The 25,100-nt window shown below is 49.1% G+C and overlaps 1 long non-coding RNA gene across 1 annotated transcript; it reads left to right on the forward strand.

Moving 5' to 3' along the window:
• The first annotated feature begins 15,110 nt into the window (after positions 1-15,110).
• LOC119877926 lies at positions 15,111-25,100 on the forward strand. The gene is made up of 2 exons (XR_005385720.1): positions 15,111-15,182; positions 22,608-25,100. It is a non-coding gene; the product is annotated as an uncharacterized LOC119877926 (long non-coding RNA).

Here is a 25,100-nt window from a genome sequence, read left to right on the forward strand (position 1 = left end):
TTAAATATATATATATATGTATATGTATATATGTGTGTGTGTTATAATTGGGTTTGTCGATTGTACTTTAATAAAGCTGGTGAGGGAGAGAAAAGAGAGAAGGACCCCCAATAGAACCCCCACGTGATCCAGCAGTCCCACCCCAAGGGATATACATACTCAAAAGAGCTGAAAGCAGAGACTAGAACAGGCACTTGCACATCCAAGCTCATGGCAGCCGAGTCACAGGAGTCGAAAGGTGGGCAAGTCCGTTGACAGGTGAACGGATGAACAAAACTTGCTACACGCGTACATTGGAACAGTAGCCTTCCAGAGGAGGAAACACGGACGAAGCTTGAAGGACATCGTGCCAACTGAAACAAGCCAGTCACAAAAAAAGAAAAATACAAAAAAAAAAAAAAAAAAAAAAACCTGGAAGATTCCATTTCAGTGATGTAGCTCGTAGTCAATTTTGTAGAGACGCAAAGTAGGATGGATGTGGGCTGGGGGCTGGAGGCAGGGGAAGTTGAGAGTTGGTGTTTAAATGGGCACAGATTTCCACTTTTGTACAATGAAGAGCATCCGGAGACTGGTTGCACGACAATGTGAGTGGACATATATATTCTCAAGAGTTACGGTTGTTTCCTACAATCAGCATCTATCACTCAATGTCCGCAGGTTCGCCTAGTGGGCCTCTTTTGATGTTCTTTCAAGATAGGTGACCCCAAATTTGTATACCTTGGGGTAGCCTCGTAATGTCTCCTTTTGTCCTCTTTTAAAAGTGTGATCCTGTTTGTTAAAGGGATTTTACTTAACTATGGAAAGAAATGAATCCATGAAATGAAACCAAGTAGAGCTCTTAGAATATGTCTGGCACTTTGGTAAGCCCCTAGTCATGTTAGCTAGCTAAATACAATAGAAGTTTGCTGTTACTGTTTTTCTTCTTTGTTGCCAATATTTCTTACTTGCGGGGCACCTGCATGGATCAGTGGTTTGGGCGCCCGCCTTCAGCCCAGGTCATGATTTCGGGGTCCTGGGATCGAGCCCCACATGGTCGGCTCTCTGCTCAATGGGGAGTCTGCTTCTCTCTCTCCCTCTGCCCCACCTTGTGCACACACACTCTCTCTCATAAATACAATATATTTTTTAAAGATTCTATTTATTTATTCATGAGAAACACAAAGAGAGAGATTGGGAGGCAGAGACACGGGCAGAGGGAGAAGCAGGCTCCCTGCAGGGAGCCCGACGTGGGACTCGATCCCAGGTCTCCAGGATCATGCCCTGGGCTGAAGGCAGTGCTAAGCCACTGAGCCACCCAGGCTGCCCACAATATTTTTTAAAAAATATTTCTCACGTGCTGTTTGTCTTTTATTACTCTTAATGGTGGCTTCTGAATTACTGGTCTTTCCTTTATAATTTCTTCATCACTCTCAACCATAAAAAGTCTTCTTTAATCTTGAGATTTAATAAATACTTTCTTGTAGTTCAAAAAAGGGGAGAGAGAAATGAATCCAGACTGAAAGATTTTTAAATCCTTGTCCACTTTGTGTTCTCAAAATATCAGGGACAGGTAACGGCCTGATAAATCATTTCGTTTATACCCTCATCTCTCTGATGAAGAAGCAGCTGGCTTCAAAGATGTTACAAGTGACAAAGTCTGACCCTGGCAGGCTGCACACTTGGGGTTCTGGAAGACGAGCTCGCCAACATTTTCATCAACAGCGACCCCTTTCTCATGTCTCCTTGTGGACACAATCCTAGAAAAGTCTGGTCTATCAAGCGGCCTTTAAGTCATGAAGCATTTATCAATCAAAGACTCTGGTCTGTGTGAGTTAATCCCTGCTGCCCTGCTGCATGGATATAATCCCAAGCAAAAGCACCAAAATGCAGTACCATTTCTTTCAAAATTGTTGGTAAGTGGGAATGGTTGTTAGTTCCAGGTGTTACCGGAGAGATCCACTAGAGGTCAGAGCAAACTCCCCTGGATGCCGTGCTTAGGGCCTACCACCCACAACAGGGGGACCCTAAGACCTGTCCCTACAGCAGATGCCCCCTCGCCCCCCAAAAGTGCTTTGCCTTCTGGCTCACATTATCTAGATTTAACCAAGAGCAAGTCTTCTTTCTGCTGCCTACTCACGGATTCGGGGCTAATGTTCTTCACTGCTTCCGTTGGATTTTGCACTTTTTAAAAATTCTTGGATTATTTAAATCCTTCCATCTGGCTACAAAGACACCTTAATTTCATGCCATGGGATCCCTCGTATCCAAATGCGATGCTTTCATAAATTTTCCTGGAACTTTATGGAATTTTGCACTTTTAAAATATTGTATGAATCCACCAGGGCCAAAACTCCATAAAGATACTAAAATGACATCCAAAAATAACATAGTCTTTTATAACCGACTTTTTATACCATACGCTTTTTTAAATTAGAATACTGTGATGAACCGACAGCTTTTTGCCGAGTTCATTTGTTTCAGGTATTTGTAGTCAGTTATTTTTTGGTGTTTGAAATGTCATAGGTTGCCAAAGCCACCCTTAAACTGCCCATGGAGCCTTTGGACAAAACTGTGCGTTTCTTTTTAAGTACCTTCGCTTTCTGGTAACAAGACACGTCCCAGAAATACAATCCGCTGGCTTCCTAAGTCCCAATTGATATTAGAGACCAAACTGTGAAGACTGGGGGGTGTTTATCTGATTTTGTGCCACTGGGATGGTGTGACTTGTTGGGCGGTTCAGGGACAGAGATGGAAATACACACAATAGGTTCATAGCCATTTTGGGGGGCATCTGGCTGGCTCAGTTGGTGGAGCATGCCACCCTTGATCTTGGGGTTGTGAGTTTGAGTCCCACCCACACTGTGTGTAGAGATTATGTCAAAAATAAAATCTTTAAGAATAATAATAAATTCAGGGGTCTCTGGGTGGCTCAGTCAGTGAAGCATCTGCCTTTGGCTCAGGTCATGATCCCGGGATCCTGGGATCGAGCTCCCAGCTCAGCAGTAAGTCTGCTTCTCCCTCTCCCTCTGCCCTCCCCTACTTGTGCTCTCTCGCTGTCTCTCTCAAATAAATAAATAAAGCCATCTTTAAAAATTGTTCATTGTCATTTTCAATTTAGTCCTAATTGTACATCACACCCATAATATTTAAATTCTTTTTTATATCCCACCTCCAGACCCCAATATTTACATTCCTAATCCTATAGTTAAACTATAATTACACTTCGTTTTCTTTGATCATAGACGACACATGTAATCATCACTCCGAAGCTCTTGATTTATAACAAACTTAACAGAATGACGATTTATTTACTTGCCAGTAAAAGAATCAGATCCAAAATAGCGATGCCAGTATTAGCACTTATTATAAAACTGCTAAATAAAATTCAAATTTGTATTTGTTCTTGCCTTCTTTCTTAGAATACAGCATAGGATACACAGTGAAATTACTTTGGTCCAGAGAACTCTGAAATAATTCCTCACTCCTGGGTCATGGAAGTTCTGTCTAAATGATTCCATTCGTTTTCAGTTTGGAGGGGTCAGAGGTTGACAGTTCGGAGCTCTCACTATTTTAGCTTCTATTTTCAGCCACTGGCAAAAGGGATCATTTTATTAGTTCACATCATGAAGATAAATAGAAATACTTCAACAGCTCCATCCTCAAAGTACTAAATGAGAATTTCACACTGTCTGGCTCCCCCACAATGACTCAGTTATAAGTGCAAGATTTATATATGCGCATTCTGAATAAGGCCGGACAAGCCTATTCAGACTTCCACTGTCCAATTTCTCTTAATATACTTAGAATCTACAGTTTCATGTCTCTGATTAGATTTTCATTGTACTAAATCCTCTTCTAATATGAGAGCTTTTTGGATCATCTGCCTCCTACCCCACCCCCGGCCCCAGCCAGCTTTTCTTCTCTCAGTCATATATGATAGCTTTCCCTTCTAATCAATATATCGTGTGTGCTAAGCATTGTCCTATCACGCCAGGGGTCTAAACGATGCTTTCTTTAGTTTTACAATATATGTGAGACACGATGGTTTTGTGTTGCTGTTTTCTCAATATAATACCATTTATTCAGATATCTTAATATACCTCCAGGAAAAATACACACATACTGGAATATATTTCTATATGTATTATTAGAATGGCATACTATTGGCAAAGGGCAATATATACACTGATGTGGGTTTTTCAGATTTTGTCAGAAATATTCTTTTGGGGTGCCTGGCTGGCTCAGCCAGTTGAGCATCTAACTGTTTTGTTTTGTTTTTTTAATTTTTTTTTCAATTTTTATTTATTTATGATAGTCACAGAGAGAGAGAGAGAGAGAGAGGCAGAGACACAGGCCGAGGGAGAAGCAGGCTCCATGCACCGGGAGCCCGATGTGGGACTTGATCCCGGGTCTCCAGGATCGCGCCCTGGGCCAAAGGCAGGTGCCAAACCGCTGCGCCACCCAGGGATCCCCATCTAACTGTTTTGATTTCAGCTGAGGTCATGATCTCAGGGTCAAGGGATCGAGCTCTGCATCAGGCTCCGCACTCAGCACGGAGTCTGCTTGTCCCTCTCCCTCTGCTCCTCTCTTCCTACATTCTTTCTCTCTCTTCCAAATAAATAAATAAAATCTTTTTTTTTAATTTTATTTATTTATTCATGAGAGACACACACAGATAGAGAGAGAGAGAGAGAGGCACAGATACAGGCAGAGGGAGAAGCAGGCTCCATTCCATGCAGGGAGCCTGACGTGGGACTCGATCCCGGGTCTCCAAGACCACACCCAGGACTGAAGGTGGCACTAAGCCACTGAGCCACCTGGGCTGCCCATAAAGCCTTTTTAAAAAGAAATATTCTGGGATCCCTGGGTGGCGCAGCGGTTTGGCGCCTGCCTTTGGCTCAGGGCGCGATCCTAGAGACCCAGGATCGAATCCCACGTCGGGCTCCCAGTGCATGGAGCCTGCTCCTCCCTCTGCCTGTGTCTCTGCCTCTCTCTCTCTCTCTCTGTGTGACTATCACAAATAAATTTTAAAAAATAAAAATAAAAAAAAATAAAATAAAATAAAAAGAAATATTCTTTTAGGGGATCCCTGAGTGGCTCAGTGGTTTAGCACCTGCCTTTGGCTCAGGGCGTGATCCTGGAGTCCTGGGATCTAGTCCCGTGTCGGGCTCCTGGCATGGAGCCTGCTTCTCCCTCCTCCTTTGTCTCTGCCTCTCTCTCTCTCTCTCTATGTCTATCATGGATAAATAAATAAATCTTTAAAAAAAAAAAAGAAAAGAAATATTCTTTTAACTCATAAGATCATAATTCTGGCCTTAGTCATCTACACGTATATCTTCCTTTTTTTTTCTCAGTTTTAATTTCAATTCCAGTTAATGTACAGTACACATACGTTTTTCTATTATCAGTATTATTAAGTGAAAATAGCTAACTAATTTTCCATCTTCAGTGGCTTTTGGGGAAAAGCAACCAGATTAGATATAATTCCGCCATAGCGTTGAAGGATTATTCCAACTGTCATATATGTCACCCTGAAGCGTTATCCGCAGGAGACTTCTGACTCTGTTGTAGGAGGATTCAATCGACCCCCAATCTCCATCAGGCAGATATAAATCTGTGCACACACAATCCTATTCTACGCTGGTGTCAAGGCGCAGCAGGTGCACGGAAGCCTTGGGGAGGGAGTGGCATTCCAGAGACAGACCAGGCTCTCGGAGGTGCGCAGCCTCCGAAGCTTCCATTCCCGGGCCAGTCACCGAGCTGAGTGTGGGCTCGCCTGGCACCCAAAGGCGACTCCTGCGGGGCAGCGAGGAGAAGAGAGCCAAGCTCTCAGTGATGGGGGAGCGGGCAGGCTGGATCGGAATCTGGCAGCGCCCGGACAAAAGCACGCGCAGCGCTCAGCCCCGTGCTTGCCCCCCTTCCCCTGCGCAGGGGGCGCGCAGACAGGAGGGAGCATCCCGGCCCCCGGAGCATCCCGCACAGTGGTCCAGCCCCAGCCCGGCCGGAGCCGCACCCTGAGGCTGTGCTCCCAGCCCGCCCACCCACTGGGTGCCGACAAGATCCAGGCCTCCGCCCTTGACCCTGGTGGCCTAGGAGTTGGGGTGTGGGACTAACCGGGGGCGAACTCACCGGGGCCGCGGGCGGGCCCAGGCCGGCTCGCTGCACCTGCTGGGCTCCCGAGTCAGCCCCTGGCGGTAGCCCCAGCCCGGGAACACTTGGTCTCTCTGGGAAAGGGAAAGCCAAATTTCGGAAGAGACTTCAGAATTCAAGAGAAACTATTCATAGAAGATTATGAATACCAAATGGTTTATGATTGTACCAAATCTCAGCCGTAGCATCCTTCGAGGGGGATCCCGTGGTTTTTGCTGTATCTGCCTGGAGTCATCGCTCTTTAGCTTTGGTGAAGAAACCCAAGCCCGGAAGGGAAATAAAAATGTCATGTGCCGGGCAGCCTGGGTGGCTCAGCCGCTTAAGCACTTGACTTCATCCCAGGGTGTGATCCTGGAGTCCTGGGATGGGGTCCCATGTCGGGGTCTCTGCATGGGGCCTGCTTCTCCCTCTGGCTGTGTCTCTGCCCCTCTCTGTGTGTCTATCATGAATAAATAAATAGATAAAATCTTTTTTTTTTAAATGTGCCTTAAATTCCCAATTTTGGGGCTCCTGGGTAGCTCAGTGGTTGAGAGTCTGCCTTTGGCTCAGGTCATGATCCCGGAGTCCTGGGATCGAGTTCAGCATCGGGATCCCCCCAGGGAGCCTGCTTCTCCCTCTGCCTGTGTCTCTGCCTCTCTCTATGTGTCTCTCATGAATAAATAAATAAAATCTTTAAAAAAAAAATCCCCCCCCAAAATTTAATTATTTAAAAATTCCCAATTTTGCATCCTGTGGGCTCTGCACAATAACCACAGGTAGATATTTTTAAAGAAAATACTTTAAAACATGAATGTGGGGATCCCCGGGTGGCTCAGCAGTTGAGCGCCTGCCTTTGGCCTAGGGCGTGATCCTGGAGTCCTGGGATCGAGTCCCACGTCAGACTCCCTGCATGGAGCCTGCTTCCCCCTCTGCTTGTGTCTCTGCCTCTCTCTCTCTCTCTGTGTCTCTCATGAATAAATAAATAAAATCTTTTAAAAAAATAAAATAAAATAAAATAAAACATGAATGCAGACGTTAAATTTCTCCCTTCTGTTATGTCATTTATTTTTATCACCTTTTGAATTACAAAATATTTAACATAGAAGACTTCAAATTAAAAATAATCTTGAAAGAAATGAAATAAATAAAAAAATAAAAATAGTAAAAATAATCTTGAAAACATGTTTTTTAACCTTAGAAGAGGTGGAGGTTGACCATCCTCCCTTCTTGAGCAGCTCAAGAACTGAGACATGGCTGAAATTCCTGCACTGTTTCAAGTTCAGTCCTTGGAAAATTAAACTTGTTACATCTGTTTCATGGTTTCTAACCAGTTATTATCTGCTCCAGAGATATATTTCTTTTTTTCAAAAGATTTATTTATTTTATTTTAGAGATCAAGAGAGCACAAGCAGAGAGGGGGAGCAGCAGAGGGAGGAGAGAGATTCCTTGGGCAGACTCTCCACTGAGCGCAGAGCCCGACATGCAGCTTGATCCCAGGACCCTGAGATCATGACTTGAGCTGAAATCAAGAGGTGGATGCTGGGGTACCTGGGTGGCTCAGTGGTTGAGCATCTGCCTTTGGCTCAGGTCGTGATTCTGGGGTCCTGGGATCAAGTCCGCACTGGGGACCCTGCTTCTGTCTCTGCCTCTCTCCCTCTGTCTCTCATGATTAATAAGTAAAATATATTTCTAAGATTTTATTTATTTATTCATGAGAGACACAGAGAGGCAGAGACACAGGCAGAAGGAGAAGCAGGCTCCCTGCAGGGAGCCCGATGTGGGACTCAATCCCTGGTCTCCAGGGTCACGCCCTGGGCTGAAAGCAGGTGCTAAACCGCTGAGCCACCCAAGCATCCCAATAAGTAAAATATTTTTTAAAAAGAGTTGGATGCTTAACCTACGGAACCACCCAGGTGCCCCCAGACATACATTTCTTCTCGAGCCTAAGCTTTTTTTGTAAAAATAAACCAAGGGTTTTTAACAACTTGGATTCGTAAAACTTTAGGTCTATACAGATTCCATCCCCCTCTATTTTCTTTCTTTCTAAATTCACACATGCATTACAAAAGATTAAAACAAAGTATTAAAAAAATAAAATAAAATAAAACAAAGTCTTTATATGTCGACAAATGGAAACTTTGTTTTCAATTAAATATCTTGCAATTTATTCCAAATATGCAGTTATTTTTTTTTTAATTTTTTAAAATTTATTTATGATAGTCACAGAGAGAGAGAGAGAGAGAGGCAGAGACACAAGCAGAGGGAGAAGCAGGCTCCATGCACCGGGAGCCTGATGTGGGATTCGATCCCGGGTCTCCAGGAACGCGCCCTGGGCCAAAGGCAGGCACCAAACCGCTGCGCCACCCAGGGATCCCTTTTTAAATTTTTTTTTAAATTTTTATTTATTTATGTTTGGCGCCTGCCTTTGGCCCAGGGCGCGATCCTGGAGACCCAGGATCGAATCCCACGTCGGGCTCCCGGTGCATGGAGCCTGCTTCTCCCTCTGCTTGTGTCTCTGCCTCTCTCTCTCTCTCTCTCTCTCTCTCTGTGACTATCATAAATAAATACAAATATGCAGTTATTTTTAAAGCTGTAAGGATTTTTTTTTTTACTCAGTAACTGATAATATATTTTCATGAACCTTAAGTCTCCAGCATTTTTGCTTCTCCAGAGGGCAATCTAATTTTATCAGTGAGGAAAGATTCCTGTGGATTAGCACTCAGCATCCTTTCTACCCCTCTTCCTGGGCAGAGGCTAAGAGATGAAGCCATGTTCCAGAGTGTTTTGAGCACTAGAGGGAACTTGGCAAGTTACAATCAGGTGCACCCTGGAAAGCTCTGGAAGGCAGAGTGGGGTGAAAGCTGTGTTTCTGCTATTTTTGCTGTTCTGATAGCACAATCCTGCAGGTGTTGGATTTTTCTGTGCCAGAGACCAGTGTCTGGCACAGAGACAGGTGTGTGTGTGGGGTGTGTCCGTGGTTGGAGCCGGAGCTCCCCGTGGGGGGTGAGGTGTCCTTGCAGCCAACAGCTCACAGATGGCTTCCTGCTGCCCCGGCTCCTTGACAGTGCACAAGTGACAGCTCTGTTCTAGCAGTTACTCTGGAAGTGGCCCAGCATATAGCCTGCTCTCCCAGCCCTTCTGGTCATTTGGAAGCCCTGAATTCCCTCTGCTGCATTCTGTCCCATGTGGCCATCCAGACGGGCATACGGTGGGTGGGAAAGCCGGAGACGAACCACAGGACTCCTGGGGCTTGAGGAGGGAGTGGGCAGTGGGGGCCTAGAGGGCACCTGCTGGGCCTGGAGAAGCAGAATAGAATGGTCCCAGTGGGGGCTCCTGCAGAACTAAGGGAAGAACGGAGAACACCTGCCAGGCCCAGAGGGCGGAGACAGCAGCGTGGGCACGTGCCAGGGAAGGAATTTTTCTGTTCTCTTCTCTGTGTTGGCCTAGGAAGGGTCAGGAACCAGTCTGCAAGCTTGGGGAGCTCAGTGGCATTAGGTGGGGGAAACAAAAGAGAAACTTAATGCTTCCTCACTCCCCTTTACGCACACGTGCGCGCACACACACACACACACACACACACGCAGAGCCTCTATCAGGTCTGAAGGAGGAGAAGGGATGAACTTTAAATCAAGTTCAAGGTGGGGCGCCTGGTTGGCTCAATCAGTTGGTTAAGCATCTCACTCTTGATTTCAGTTCGGGTCCAGAGCTTGAGATTGAGTCCAGCAGGGAGCCAGCCTGAGGTTCTCTCTCTCTCCCTCTCCCACTGCCCCTCCCTCTGCTTGCGTGTACAAGTGTGCACACAGTCTCTCTAAATAAATGGATAAAATCTTTAAAACAAAATTCAAGGTCAAGGCTCTGAGTATTACGTGGCATTGAACATTGTAAGATTTAAAATTATGTAAACCAAGGGGCACCTGGCTGGCTCAGTCAGAGGAGCATGTAATTCTTGACCTCTGGGTCACGAGTTCAAGCCTCATGTAGGGCATAAACCCTACTTAATAATAAATAAATAAATAAAATTATATAAATCAAGACCACGTTTGCAACCTTGGAACTTTTTGTTACCACTGTGTGATCAAAAAACCTAAAAGACTGCCTAACTTCTCACCCAGGAGCAAAGGAAGCACTTTCCATACTGAATAACCTCTAAAGAGACGATGGCAAGCAACGTAAAGATGGTTTCTGACTACACCTCTTCAAGTCCTGCTTGCTCACTGGTTGTAGAGATTTACTTGTGGATCAATTTTCAGTTATTCCAGTGTTTTCCTTTAACAGGCAAGCTAAATGTTGTGGTATTTGAAAGGTAAAAATGAATTTTGGGGACTTCATCAAGATAAAAAGCTTCTGTACAACAAAGGAAGCAATTAACAAAACTAAAAGGCAGCCTACAGGGGATCCCTGGGTGGCTCAGGGGTTTAGTGCCTGCCTTTGGCCCAGGGCGTGATCCTGGAGTCCCGGGATCGAGTCCCATGTTGGGCTCCCTGCATGGAGCCTGCTTCTCCCTCTGCCTGTGTCTCTGCTTCTCTCTCTCTCTCTCTCTCTCTCTGTGTGTGTGTGTGTCTATCATGAATAAATAAATAAAATCTTAAAAAAAAATAAAAGGCAGCCTACAGAATGGGAGAAGATATCTGCAAATGATGTAGCTGATAAAGGGTTAGTATCCAAAATATATGAAGAACTTATCAAAATCAACACCCAAAAAAACAAATAATCCAATTAAATAGGGCTGAAGACATGAATAGATAGACATTTTTCCCGAGAAGACACACACATGGCCAACAGACGCATGAAAAGGTGCTCGACATCGCTCACCATCAAATCAAAACTACAATGAGATATCACCTCACACCTGTCAGAATGGCTAAAATCAACAACACAAGAAATAACAGGGATTGGGAAGGATGCGGATGGAGAAAGGGGAGCCCTCTTGCACTGTTGGTGGGAATGCAAACTGGGACAGCCACTCTGCAAAACGGTATGGAGGTTCCTCAAAAAGTTAAAAATAGAGCTACCCTATGATCCAGCAATTGCATTGCTAGGTATTTACCCAAAGGATGCAGAAATACAGATTTGAAAACAAACTGAGGGTCACTGGAGGGGAGAAGAGTGGGGGGATGGGGTAACTGGTGATGGGCATTAAGGAGGGCACATGACGTAATGAGCACGGGGGATTATGTAAGACTGATGAATTACTGACCTCTACCTCTGAACCCTATAATACATTATACGTTAATTAATTGAATTTAAATAAAATTTTTTAAAATACAGATTTGAAGGGGTATGTGTACCCCAATGTTTATAGCAACATTATTAACAATAGCCAAATTATGGAAAGAGCCCAAAAGCCCATCAACTGATGAATGGAGGGACGCCTGGGTGGCTCAGTGGTTGAGCATCTGCCTTTGACACAGGGCATGATCCTGGAGACCTGGGATCGAGTCCCACGTCGGGCTCCCTGCTTGGAGCCTGCTTCTCCCTCTGCCTGTGTCTCTGCCTCTCTCTGTCTCTCATGAATAAATAAATAAAATCTTTTAAAGAAAACTGATGAATGCATAACGAAGAGGTGTTATATATATATACAATGGAATATTACTCAGCTGTCAAAAAGAATTAAATCTTGCCATTTGCAATGACATGGATGGAACTATGTTTTATACAAAGCAAAATAGAGAAAGACAAACATCGTAGGATTTCACTCATGTGGAATTTATGAAACAAAACAGATGAACATATGGGAGGAAGGTGGGAAACCCTAAGAGACTCCCCCCCCCCCGCTTTTTTTAAGATCTATCCCATTTATTTGAGAGACAGAAAGCACATGAGTGGTGGGAGGGGCAGAAAGAGAGGGAGAGAAATCTTCAAGCGGACTTCACACTGAGACCGAGACCTGACCTGGGGCTTGATCACGGACCCCTAGATCATGAGCTGAGCTGAAATCAAGAGTCAGCTGCTTAACTAACTAACAGGTACCCCCAAACCAGCAGAGACTCTTAATGATAGAAAACAAACTGAGGGCAGCCTGGGTGGCTCAGCGGTTTAGCGCTGCTTTCGGCCCAGGGCCTGATCCTGGAGATGCAGGATCGAGTCCGACATCAGGCTCCCTGCATGGAGCCTGCTTCTCCCTCTGCTTCTCCCTCTGCCTGTGTCTCCGCCTCTCTGTGTCTCTCATGAATAGATAAATAAAATCTTAAAAAATAATAATAATAATAAAAAGAAAACAAACTGAGGGTTGATGGAGGGAGGTGGGTGGGGGATGGGCCAGGTGGGGGATGGGTATTAAGGAGGGCACTTGATGTGATGAGCACTGGGTGTGGTATATAAGTGATGAACCACTCCTGAAACCAACATTATACTTTATGTTAACTAGCTAGGATTTAAATTAAAATTTGGAAGAAAAAAAAAGGAAATGTGATATTTGAATAGTATTTCATATGAACAAAAACCTTGCATATTTTACCTTTGTATTTGATATGCAGTCTGTGGGGAGAGGGGCTTCTGAAGTCAAGTTTTTGTTTGTTTGTTTGTTTTTTTTTTTAAGTAATCTCTAAACACTCAGTGTGGGGCTAGAACTCACCAAGAGTTGCATGCTCCACTGACTAAGCCATCCAGGCACCCCTGAAGTCAGTTTTATACTCAGAAAAAGGACTGTTAAGACCTCTTTCTTTTGTATATATAAATTAATAGTTACTTTAGTTAAAAAAAATCCACAAATCTAGCTTCCCTTAACCTTTGTTTTATTTACTAACCTAATTACTGGAAGGAGGATTTTTACCATTCACCCAATTTAATTATCTTAAACATTTTAAATGACTTTTACAAGCTTAATATATTTAATTTTCAAGTATTTCAGCTATGTATACAAGGCTATGTCCTTCTTACAAATATAGTTAATTAAATTTATTTTTAAAAATATTTTATTTATTTATTTGACAGAGAGCACAAGCCAGGGGAGCAGCAGACGGAGAGGGAGAAGCAGGCTCCCCGTGGAGCAGGGAGCCAGATGGCTTGTGGGGCTCCATCCCATGACCTAGGGATCATGACCTGAGCCACCCAGGTGCCCCTAGTAAATTAAATCTACTTTTATAATCCTTTGAATGCAAACGTGTAGGTCTAAATCAATTACTTGATTATACATTTTAAGTTGGAATCATAAAACTAGTATTTGAATATCCCAATAAGCTAAATTGTAAATATTTTATGTAGTTTTAGCAACATATCCAAATCATTCTTAAATGTATCATGCACTTGAATACTATTAAAATATTAATGAAATAAAGAACCCATATTATTTTATACTTAATTCTTAGTTTCCAAGAATTAAAAGATATTTACTGGCAGAGAGGGCCCCTGGGTGGCTCTTGATCTCAGCTCAGGTCTTGATCCCAGGGTGGGAAGTTCAAGGACCGCCTTGGGCTCCTGGCTGTGCATGGAACCGACTTTTAAAAAGAGAGCTTTTATTGGCATAAAACAGTAAGGCTTTCCCCAGAAGTTTAAGATTCACCGTGAAGGGGCGCCTGGGTGGCTCAGCGGTTTGGTGCCTGCCTTTGGCCCGGAGCATGACCCTGGAGTCCCAGGATCGAGTCCCGAGGAGACGCAGAGAGAGACTCAGAGAGAGGCAGAGAGAGAAGCAGGCTCCATGCAGGGAGCCCGATGCGGGACTCGATTCTGGGACTCCAGGGTCACGCCCCGGGCTGCAGGCGGCGCTAAACCACTTTCTTTTCTTTTCTTTTCTTTTCTTTCTTTCTTTCTTTCTTCTTCTTTTCTTTCTTTCTTTCTTTCTTTCTTTCTTTCCTTTCTTTTCTTCTTTCCTTCTTTCTTTCCTTCTTTCTTTCTTTCCTTCTTTCTTTTCTTTCTTTCTTCTTTTTCTTTCTTCTTTCTTTTATTTCTTTCCTTCTTTTTCTTTTTTTTTAAGATTTAATTTATTCATTCCTGAGAGACACAAAGAGAGAAGCAGAGACACAGGCAGAGGGAGAAGCAGGCTCCATGCAGGGAGCCCGAGGCGGGACTCGATCCCGAGACTCCAGGATCATGCCGTAAGCCGAAGGCAGGCGCTAAACCGCTGAGCCAGCCAGGCGTCCTTTTCTTTTCTTTCTTTTCTTTTCTTCTTTTTTTCTTTTCTTCTTTCCTTTCTTTTCCTTTCCTTTTTTCTTTCTTTCTTTTTTCTTTCTCTTTTTTCTTTTCTTTCCCTTTCCTTTTCCCTTTTTTTTCCTTTTTCCTTTTTCCTTTCCTTTCCCTTTTCCTTTCCTTTCCTTTTTCCTTTTTCCTTTCCTTTTTTCTTTTTCCTTCCCTTTTTTTCCCTTTTCCCTTCTCCTTTTCCTTTCCTTTTCCGTGTGTATAATTTCCGACCGCCTTCCCCGAAGTCCGTCCCGGTGCGCACCCCGCGCATAGCGCGCCCTCACCAGCGCCCCACCACGGCCTCGGCGGCCCCCCTCTTCTTCCCACCGCCTCTGCCGACCCGAACGTGGCAAACGACGCCTCGTTATTTGGAGGGCGGGGTCGGCGTGTCGGGCACTTGGCTGCGCGCCCCGCCTTCGGGGTCCCCCGCTGGGGTCTCCAGGTGCGGGGCGGGTGGGGCGCGGCGGGGGCGCAGCTCCGAGCCCCGCGGCCTGGGGGCGCTGCCCCCGCGTTCCCCGTCTGTCCGTCCGTCCGTCCGGGCGGCGGCGCAGCTCCGAGCCCCGCGGCCAGAGGGCGCTGCCCCCCGCGTTCCCCCCACCGCGTCCGTCCGTCGGTCCGTCCGTCCGGGCGGGGGCGGGGCGCGGAGCCCGGCGTCTTCTCGCCGCGCCCTGGGCCGCAGCGGCCGCAGCATCATGACGGCGGGAGCCCGGCTGCGGGGCAAGGCGGCGAGCGGCTTCCTGCGCCGCGGGCCCCGGGGCCGAGCGCGGACGCCGGCGGACGAGGAGGCGGCCGCCCTCCTGGAGCCGCCCGAGCGCGGGGCCGAGGGGCGGGCGGGGGCCCGGGGCGCGCGCGCGGTGCACCTGGCGGCGCTGCCCGAGCGCTACGAGCCGCTGGAGGAGCCGGCGCCCGGCGGGAGGCCCGCGAGGAGGTACCGGCAGAAGCTGAAGAAGTGTGGCAAGGTGGGGCCGCGGGGCCGGGGCCGGGGCCGGGGTCGGGGCCGGGGCGGGGTCGGGGCCGGGGTCCGGGCCGGGGCGGGGTCGGGGCCGGGGTCGCGCCCCCGCCGGCGGTCGTCCCCGCGCACCGAGGAGGGCCCGTCCCGCGCCGGGAGGTGACGGGGCAGCAAGTCCAAGTAGGGAGAGGAGCCAAACCAGAGCCCGGGGCGGGGGGGTGCCCGGGAGCCGGCCCCCTGGGACATTCCCAGCAAGCCCCCGCGAGCCCCCCCCCCCCCCCCAGGTGCACTAGGTGGGACAGAAAGCCGCGTCCCTATTTTACAGCTGGGAGCACGGAGGCATTCGAGCGGTTGGGTGACCCAGCTGGGAAGCAGGGAGCTGCAGGCCGGTCCCGTCGGGCCCCCGGGTCTCCGGCGACAGCCTCTCCAGGGTATCCCACCCGCCCGGAGCCGTGTGGGTTATTCTCCCCCCAAGCGCGTTCCCCGAGGTTATTTCCAGGGCCTGGGAGCTCAGCAAATACACAGAGAGGCGCTTGTTGGATCTACTTTTCCCTCTGGCAGCTGGCTGTCGGGGTGCTCTGGGACCTGCAACGTCCTTGCAAGGCCTTTTGCCTTGGAGCATGGGGGGCGAGGGGGGATGTAGAGGGGGGCGAGAGGGAATATGAATATGGGATCAAAGGACAGTGTCCTTCGCAGGGATCAAAGCCCAAGGCAGTGCCCAGGTCCCTCTGCCTGGAATCGCTGGAGGCTACTTCTGGCCCCGCTCCCTGGGGCCTTGAACAAGGCCACCCAGAAGATCACAGAACTCATTGTGTCCTGGCCAAAGGCCTCATCTGATTCAGTTCTCCTTATCTGTGTCCATCAGTGGCCTCTCTTATCCTATCTGAAACCATCCAGTCTCCACGCCTAGAAAATTCCATGCATCATCCCCCATAAAAGCACATCAGCAGCTCTGGGCGCAATATACGGCCCCGGCAGTGATGCAGTCTATTAGCGGCAACTCCGAAGTGGGGACTTCCAGGCTCAGGGTCATGCTGGAAGTGACCATCCTCTTCCTGGTCTCAGTGGAGCACAGATGCCACCGTTGGCCTCTTGGCCGGTGAACCAGTAAAGGTGGACGTCTCAGGTCAGGGGCTGACACCTGAAGACGGGTTTCAAGTGCTCAGTTCGAGCAGGGATTGTGCTAACAGCTCGGGGTAGAAAAACAGATGGAATGCCACCTGCCCTAGTGAAGTCCACGCCTCCCGGGGAGCTCCTGGCATAGCCGGGGCACCCCACAGAGCCGCATAGTCCAGAGTCCTGAGGAATGAGGGTTTAAAGTCAGGAGCATTTTGAAATCAATGGTGACATGAAACTTGGCAGAGAGGATTGAGGTTTCACAGGTAAATGACAAGGTACTACTCACACTCACTAGGATGGCTGCTATTTAAAAAATAACAAATGGGGCAGCCCGGGTGGCTCAGGGGTTAAGCACCTGCCTTCAGCCCAGGGCATGATCCTGGAGACCCGGGATCCAGTCCCACGTCGGGCCCCTCTGCCTGTGTCTCTGCCTCTCTCTCTCTCTCTCTCTCTCTCTCTCTCTCTTTCTCTGTCTCATAAATAAACAAATAAAATCTTTAAAAGAATAAATGTTGGCAAGGATATGGAGAAATTGGAATTCTGTGAATTCCATTGCTAATGGAAATGCAAGATGGTACAGCTGCTGCGGTAAACCATTTGGAGGTTCCTCAAAAAAGTACGCATAGAACTGCCATGATTCAGCAACTCCACTCCTAGGTATACACCCCAAATAATCGGAAAGAAGCACTGATGTATACACACATATATTCGAGAGAGAGAACATATCGAACAGTCCCATGATCATAGCAGCGTTACCCAGAGTAACCAAAAGATGGGAACCACCCATATGTCCATCCGCTGATAAATGATGAACAAAATGTGGTGTGTGCATAGGATGGAATGCTATTCGGCCGTAAAAAGGAATGAACTACTGTTCTGTGCCACAGCGTGGGTGAGAGGCAGGCTGGCTGGGTCCAAGGAGTGTCCTTGGCTCTGTGCAGGATGACACTCAACACCCGAGCCAAGAAGAGTCGTGAGAGCAGAGGGTTGTTTTTTTTTTTTTTAAGATTTTATTTATTTATTCACGAGAGACAGAGAGAGGCAGAGACACAGGCAGAGAGAGAACCAGGCTCCATGCAGGGAGCCCGATGTGGGACTCGATCCCAGGACCCCAGGATCACGCCCTTAGCCAAAGGCAGATGCTTAACCGCTGAGCCACCCAGTCGTCCCCAGAGCAGAGTTTATTGAAGATGGAGAGAATATAGATAAATACAGAGTGTCTTGGAGACCCGGGAAGAAAAAGGAGTTTTGTCTGTGCTTGGGGCCTGGAGCCTGAGGATAATGGTCTGGTGCAAGTGTCTTCTCAGTAATCCAGGAACAAACAGGTGTGTTTGTGTGTCCTCCTCCGTTAGACAGGTAGACCCTGGAGCCAGGGATCTCGATGAGTCAGTGGTCTTGGTCGGGTCCCTCCTTAGGTGTTACCTGTTGTGCTGGAAGACTCCAAAGCAATGATTAAATGCTTGCCCTTTACAGGGACGACATACAATATCTGTTCTATAAGGTGTGTGTAGGGCGAGGGTGTGGGCCTGGCGAAGATAGAAGCGGGAAAAATAAAGAACACTTTTTCATGGGACCCCTTTATTTCCCTGTCTCATACGAACCTTTAAACATTATGCTAAGTGAAAGAAACCAGACACACGAGATCATACTGTGTGTGTGTAGGATTCCGTTTATATAGAAGATCCAAAATTGGTTAAGTGCAGAGGGAGGGAAGGAGATGGGTGGTTGCCAGGGACTGGGGAGAAGCAAAAATGATGGGCAAGTGGGTAACAGGTGTGTGCGGCTCTTCCTTTTGGGCTGATGGAAATGTTTCCGAAGTAGGTAAAGTGCTGGTCACACAACACGGTCCATGTGCGGGATGCCACTGAATTTTTCACTTTAAAATGGCTAATTTTTGTTTTGTGAAATTTTTTTTTTTTTTAGTTTAAAAGATTTTATTTATTTGAGAGTGAGAGAAAGAAGCACAAGCAGGGGCGAGGGGCAGAGAGAGAGGGAGAAGCGGGCTCCCTGCAGGAGCCTGATGCGGGACTCGATCCCAGGATCCCGGGGTCACGACCTGAGCCAACGGCAGACGCCCAACCACTGAGGCACCCAGGCGCCCCTCCGCGTTCTTGGAGGTGTCGGGGAAGGTACCCGGTTAGGTTCCAACAGGGAGGAAGGAAATAGCCCACCCCTCTTTGCTGAAAATCCAGGGGAACCGCCAAGCCTCCCTAGCAGTGTGGGGAGGTGAGTCTTTCCCTTTCGGGGCCCAGTGGAATAAGGAGTGACTCAAAGGCTCCCCATTGTTAACGAGTGGCTTTTCCTTCAAGGAAGGGGGTTTGCAGTTCCTATTCATGTGTTAACCGTTCAAGTCCTGCGCCCAAGTCCCTTCCTGCGTCTGTTTAAAGAAAGGCATTTGGCCTTTGTGGGCCACAAAAGGATTTCTTCTCTCCTGCTGCCCAGGGGTCCCAGCCCGTCCTGTGTCCTGCAGCTCCAGCCTCGGGAAGGAGGCTGGGGGCTCAGGGGCTGTGTCCTGGCCTCTGGCTCATCCGTCTGAGTTCCCTGGGGACTTGTCAGGAATGACACTAGTGTTCACCTGGTGCTTTCACTGTCGTGGAAGTGCCATTTTCTGGGAGGAGGGAAGGGAAGGGAGCAGATGTTTGCTGTTCTGCTTCAGCATGCCAGGTGCTCTGCTGCACATTGTGTGGGACCTCTGAAGCGTCCCTAAAACCTTGGAAAGCTGGGAGGGTGAGGCAGGAGTCTCGCCTGGCACTGCCTGTGCAGGAGCACATGGGTTGAGGCGACTCACCCCCAAAACTTAGCTTAAGAAAAGAGCTGGCTTTTCCCAGGCACCCCTGAGAGCCACAGGGGCAGTGTGGATAAGGGAAGTAAGTAAATTTTGTTCCTCAGGCAGCTAGGAGGGGGTGAGGGGGGGATACAATGTGTGGAATAATAGCCTTTAGCTCAAGAGGGAGAAAAATTGTCCGCATGTCCTCAGTTGGTGGCAGCAGGAAAGGCCAGGAGCGCTGGAGCCAGGCCGCCCGGCTCAAGCCCCGTCCTGCTGCCTGTTGCTTTTGTGACCTTGTTCTGGGCCCACGTCTTTGCCTCCGTTTCCTCATCTGAGACATGGGCTAAAACTAGGGTTCCGGGCAGGAGCAAGCGGGTTCGTGCACACAGAGATCTCCGAGCTCACCTGGCTCGTGCCAAGGCCTTTGTGACTGTTTGGCTGTTGTCCCAGGGGGTGAAGGAGAGACCTCTCAGGACGGCTGATTTTCTGATTCGTTTTTTAATCAGGCCTCAGCAGCTCAGAGCAAAACCTCGGTCTGTAGCCCACGGCCGAGCTCAGCTTTGTGCCTGCGTCCTGCCCACATCTCAGAACCCAAGACGTGATCTTCATATTCAGGCGGAAGCGATCCTTCCCCCTGTGGATGGGTTTTGGTTTGGGTTTTTGTTTTATTTTTTAAATATTTTATTTATTTTGAGAGAGAGAGAGAGCACGAGCAGGGGAGGGGCAGAGGGACAAGGAGAAGCTGACTCCCCTCTGAGCAGGGAGCCCGACTCTGGGCCCCCTCCCAGGACCCCGGATTCATGACCTGAGCCAAAGGCAGATGCTTCACGGACAGAATCACCCAGGCATTTTTGGTTTTGGCTTTTCTGAAACTGGAGAGGGCAGGGAATCCCTGGCTTCCCTGGGGGTTAGTTGAATACAGAGGACCCCCAGAAAGTGTGACATCCTGTGACAGCTGTGACAGATTACCGCCAACACAGTGGTTTTAGGACACCAGCAGTTGCACATGTCTGGAGGCCAGAAGTCCGAAATCCATATCCCCCCTGCTGACGTCAGCAGGCCGGTTCCCATGGAGGCCCAGGGAAAAACCAGTTTTGTTGCTCTTTCTTGCTTCCCGAGGTCCCCATCCTCCAGCATCACCGCCAGCCGCGTCGATCTGCAGATCTTTCCCTCTGCTTCTGTCGTGACATTGCCTCCTGTCTGACTCCTCTTAGAAGGACAGTTGTGCTCCTTCGGATCCGTGTAAATATATAGGAGGCCTACCTGCATGATCCAGGAGCATCTCCCCATCTTAAGACCCTTAGTTTTTTCTTAAATCGTAAGCTATCCATTATTACTTTTAATTCTTTTTTTAAAAAATGTTTAAAGATTTTATTTATTTGAGAGAAAGAGAGAGCAGAGGGAGAGGGAGAAGCAGGCTCCCCACTGAGCAGGGAACCCGAGAGGGACTCCATCCCAGGACCCCGGGATCACGACACCTGAGCTGAAGGCAGATGCTTAACCAGCTGAGCCACCCAGGAGTCCCCTTAAGACTCTTAATTCAGTCACATCTGCAAAATCCCTTTTGCCATATAAAGCCACGTATTTATAGGTTCTTGGGATTGGGGGGGCATTCTTCAGCCTCCCACGCTCCCCTGCGTCCCCCACTGCTTCTCTGACAGATTATTTGGTCTGAAAACTTGACTCCCATCAAATAATTCAAAACCTCCCTCAAAGGACACAGAGATGGCCTTTGATGGACATCTCACATTTCTTTCTATCACTTTTCTCGAACCTGCGTTCTTCTGACAGTGTTCCAGCTAATGAGCTATTTTAGTAGCTTTTTTTCTAAATTGCAAAGATGAAGTGACTCACAGCTTTTGAAAATATCACGCTGGGGAAAATGGATGTACAAATGCCAAAAATGTCAAGTTTAACGCAGGCCATCCGTGACTCCGGCGGTACTGCTTATACAGGACTGTAAAGCGTAACAGTACTTGCTCCCAGAGAACGGTCTTTTGTTATTGTTACTTCAAGGAGGTAAGTAAAATTCTCCCACTGAATCTTCCTACACATTTATAGACATGTCTCTCGGCAACATCACACTCCCCCCCCCCCCCCCGCATGCACCCTAATACCCCACCGAGAAGTTGACAGGCCACATGCCAGGAGTCAGGGTTTGGAGAAGCCATGGATGTTACCTGGCTCTCTCCCAGGTTTGGTTTCTTACTTAGCCTGAGAGTTTCCAATGGAAAGTCCCAGGCCCTTTCTGGGTGCTAGGGATACAGTAGTGAGCCCAAGAAAGTCCCTCCGTCCGGGAGAGGGGGAGGGTCAGCCTACTAGACAGACAGGTTTGCTGGGCAGTGGTGGCTCTGAGGGTTGTGATCATGGTCAGGGATTGTAAGTGAAACCAGGGATGCTAGGTGCTTGTCGGAGTTGGAGAAGTCGGGGGGCTGAGAGACAAGGTGTGTGATCAGCCTGCAGGGATGTCGACATTGAGAATGACGATGGGAGTTAGGGGTGGGAAGAGGAAGGAGGGTTGAGTGGGCAGCAGCACGGCTGCTATTGGTGGGCTGGTGGTCTCGAGTCTTCTGTTGCTGTTCCATTTGAACCTCGTGGATGCCCCCCCCCCCCCCCCTCCAGAGCCAGGCCATGCAGAAAAGGAGTGGGTAGCAAGAAAGCACAGTGGAGGCCTCAGCCTTCAGGAGTTTATACTTGTGCTGGAGGACGCAGCAATCAGAGAACAGCGGGAGCCTCTAGAGCCAAACATGCCTTTTGGACCCGAGTCCGTCCTGGGAGATGGAGGGACGGCAGGGTGGGCTTTCGGATAAGGTCAAGGAGGGGACCCTTGACCCCCCTTCAGATGATGCAGTGACTTGGCTGGAACAGAGAAGAGGAGTAGGCTTTGGTTTAAAAATAAAACCAAGGGTACCCAGCTGGCTCAGTCACTAGAGCATGTGACTCTTGATCTCAGGGTCACAAGTTCAAGCCCCATGTTGGGCATGGAGCCTATTGTGAAAACAGCAAAAAGACACAACTGGCTTGGTTTTAGAGCTAGCACCCTCACCACTGTTCCCAGGATGTCCCAACTACCTGGACATAGGCAGTGCTTGAAAGGACTTCGCAGCGGGGCACCTGGTGGCCCAGTGGGTAACGCGTCTGCCTTTGGCTCAGCTCATGGTCCCGGGGTCCTGGGATCCAGCCCGCATCGGGGCGCCCTGCTCAGAGGGGAGTATCCCTCTCTCCCCTCTCTCTCCTTCCCTCTCAAATAAATAAAATCTTTAAAAAAAAAGAAAGAAGAAAGAAAGAAAGAAAGAAAGAAGAAAGAAAGAAAGAAAGAAAGAAAGAAAGAAAGAAAGAAAGAAAAAGAAAGAAAGAAAGAAAAAGAAAGAAAGAGTACTTTGCAAGATGGTAATGTGTCTTCTGAACCCCCACATGTTCTCGAAGTGGGGGTGGATGTGGGAACATGTGCTAATTCGCCCTGAGAGGCTGAGGGGGAATGGTCCTTTGTGCAGGGATCAGAGTTGCCTCACCCGGCCCTTTGCTTTTCTCTTGTCTTCTCAAAAATAGAACGTCGGGAAAGGTGGTCATCAAAGGCTGCCGCTACGTGGTCCTGGGCCTGCAGGGCTTCGCCGCCGCCTACTCCGCCCCATTCGGGGTGGCCACCAGCGTGGTCTCGTTCGTCCGCTAATGGAGCTGCGCCCGGGCCCCGACGTACCCTGAGGATGGGAGCCCCGCGGATCCAGGACCATCTCCGACCTGAACCCACCAAATCCTCGCAGGAAAACCATGTCTCTCTTTGCTGAACTTGGATGAGTGCTGTGAACGGGACGTCCCTGCCCATCCGCTGAGCTTTGTACGACTCCAGGACACAGGTGGCTCCGACGGACAATCCCGCAGAGAGTTAGGCCCCTAATTCTGGTTTGGTAGCACCGGAGCCTTCAGGGGGTGGGGGGTGGGGGGGTGGGCATCGAGGCAGACACCTGACAGATGGGAGCACTCTGGGGGGGGGTCGCCGAGCGGTGCTTACAAGCGGGGAGAAGGGATTTAGACCTGGACTAAGATGATCTGTTATGTTCTGGAAAGATCACGGGCTGATACAGTGCTCAGCACTCCTGGCCCCCGGCTGCCTCGGTTCTGGGGGCAGCAACAGAGCTGCTCGTCTGTCGTGTGCCCCATCTCCTTCCTCCACCCCGTTGTCGCCAGGAGTTTAATTATGGGCTTGAGAAGAAGGAAGGAAGGAAAATCTCTTTGAAGGTTGTGATGCCTTGAAAACTGTTGATGACACCGTGTGACTGTGGAAAGCGGATAAAGCTTGTGATTCCCACCCCCACCTGGGCCCCGAATGTGCAGCTGGCGGTGAGGGAAGCGGGGAGCTCAGGCGCAGGCTGCTGGGCTGGAGAGGGTGCTTGGAGGAGTCGCCCCCATCGTGCCCAGTCCGGCCCAGTCCGGCCCAGTCTGGCTGGGGGTTGGGAGCTGCCCGCCTGTGGCTGGCTGCTGGGGGGGCCACTGTCGCCTGCTCCTGCCAGCTGTTGGCCGCCTCTCCACCAAGCCACCAAAGGTGCTCTGTCTTGGGAGAGAGGGAGACACTATGTCTGGCAAGGAGAGTGTGTGATTTAGAGAAGGACCCAGTAAGTAGGAGATTGAGGTGCTGGAAGTTGAAACGAGAAAGTTGATGGGAGGAGAAGAGGAAGTATAAACCAGGCCTGGTTTATCAGCCCTGGAAACTCTTAGGTGACTGGGTTTTTGGCTCCGGGTGGGGACCAGGGATGCTGGGTGGCTGCAGGTGACATGGCTGGTGCTTAAAACCCCCCTGAGGCCCATGAGCTCTCACTGGCTGCCTTGGTGGCATCCTTCCTCTTTGGTGCTGCCAACCTTTGTCCACATCTCACTTGGATTCAGAGGCTGGCGCCTCATGGGTCCTGGGCTGGATGCTCCCCCGCAGATGACCCAGGGACTGCCACCGGACCGTTCGTTGGCAAGGGAGGTGAAAGAACGAGGGGGCTCCTCTTACCACACCCCTCCGCCAACCCCCGTGAGAGGCCCCGTCTCCCCGTTTCCAGAATATCCAGAAGTCTGGATAGTTGTTGCTGATCAGTCTGCAGGGTAGGTGGCAACACCTGCGTGTTGCCCCAAGAAGTTTCCCGGGCCTTGCCCAGGAGGCCTCAGGGCTGCTGCCTTGCTGGTCAGGCCAACCAGCTGGCACCAAGGGAGTGGAGAAGGTAGGAAAGACAGACAGATGGACAAGAAAAAGGCACCCCCGTGTAGGAGAAGGTGGTAGCGAGGCGCTCTGGAGGCCCATGTCGAAGATGAACTTGGATCCCGTTCTGCATCATTAATATTTGTGAGGAAAAGAGAAAACAGATGGTCTTATTTTAACTCAAATGATCAAAGTTGATAGTGGCACATTTTCACAAGATAATTACAGCTTGCCTGGTCACACTGGGACTTGGGGGGGCGGGGGGTGTCAGAAAGAGACCTCAGTGGAAGAAAAAGCCAAGCATAGTTTAGTGGGAGAGCAGGGCCTGGGCAGCCACCGGAGATGGGAGACGGGAGATGGGAGGAAGGGGCTCAGGGTGGGCTTGGAGGACGATGCAGTCCCGCCCCGGAGAAGCCCCCCTGAGTCCCCAGAGGGATGGAAAAGTGACCAGGGAAGAGACTGGAGCTGCCAAGGCCTGGCCCACGGAGACCTTCCCCACCCCACCCCCAAATTGGAGACACTACCAGGCCCTAAAACCCGAGTAGTCTGATTAGGAATTAACCTAGAAGTTTCACCAGTCGGAGCCTTGCGGGGATTGTCCCGGGAGCCAGATTCACATGTACAGTGATGAGCTTGTCCGCAGGGTCACCGGGTGCTTGCTTCCCCGCCGACAGGACCTGCAGGTTGCAGATTACCTTTTTGCCTTTTTCTCTGTCTTCAGTTTTGATTTTTTAAAAATGTCCGGATCCACGCCCTACTGAGGATTGAGGTTTAGAGCTTTGCCTTTAGTGCTTGACCAAGAGGCTCCTTTTGTATCCTTTGCTTGCCCTATGATGTAAATAAAACCCTTAATTTGTACAATG

This window comes from Canis lupus, chromosome 38 (genome assembly GCF_011100685.1).
Source record: "Canis lupus familiaris isolate Mischka breed German Shepherd chromosome 38, alternate assembly UU_Cfam_GSD_1.0, whole genome shotgun sequence".
NCBI lineage: Eukaryota > Metazoa > Chordata > Mammalia > Carnivora > Canidae > Canis > Canis lupus.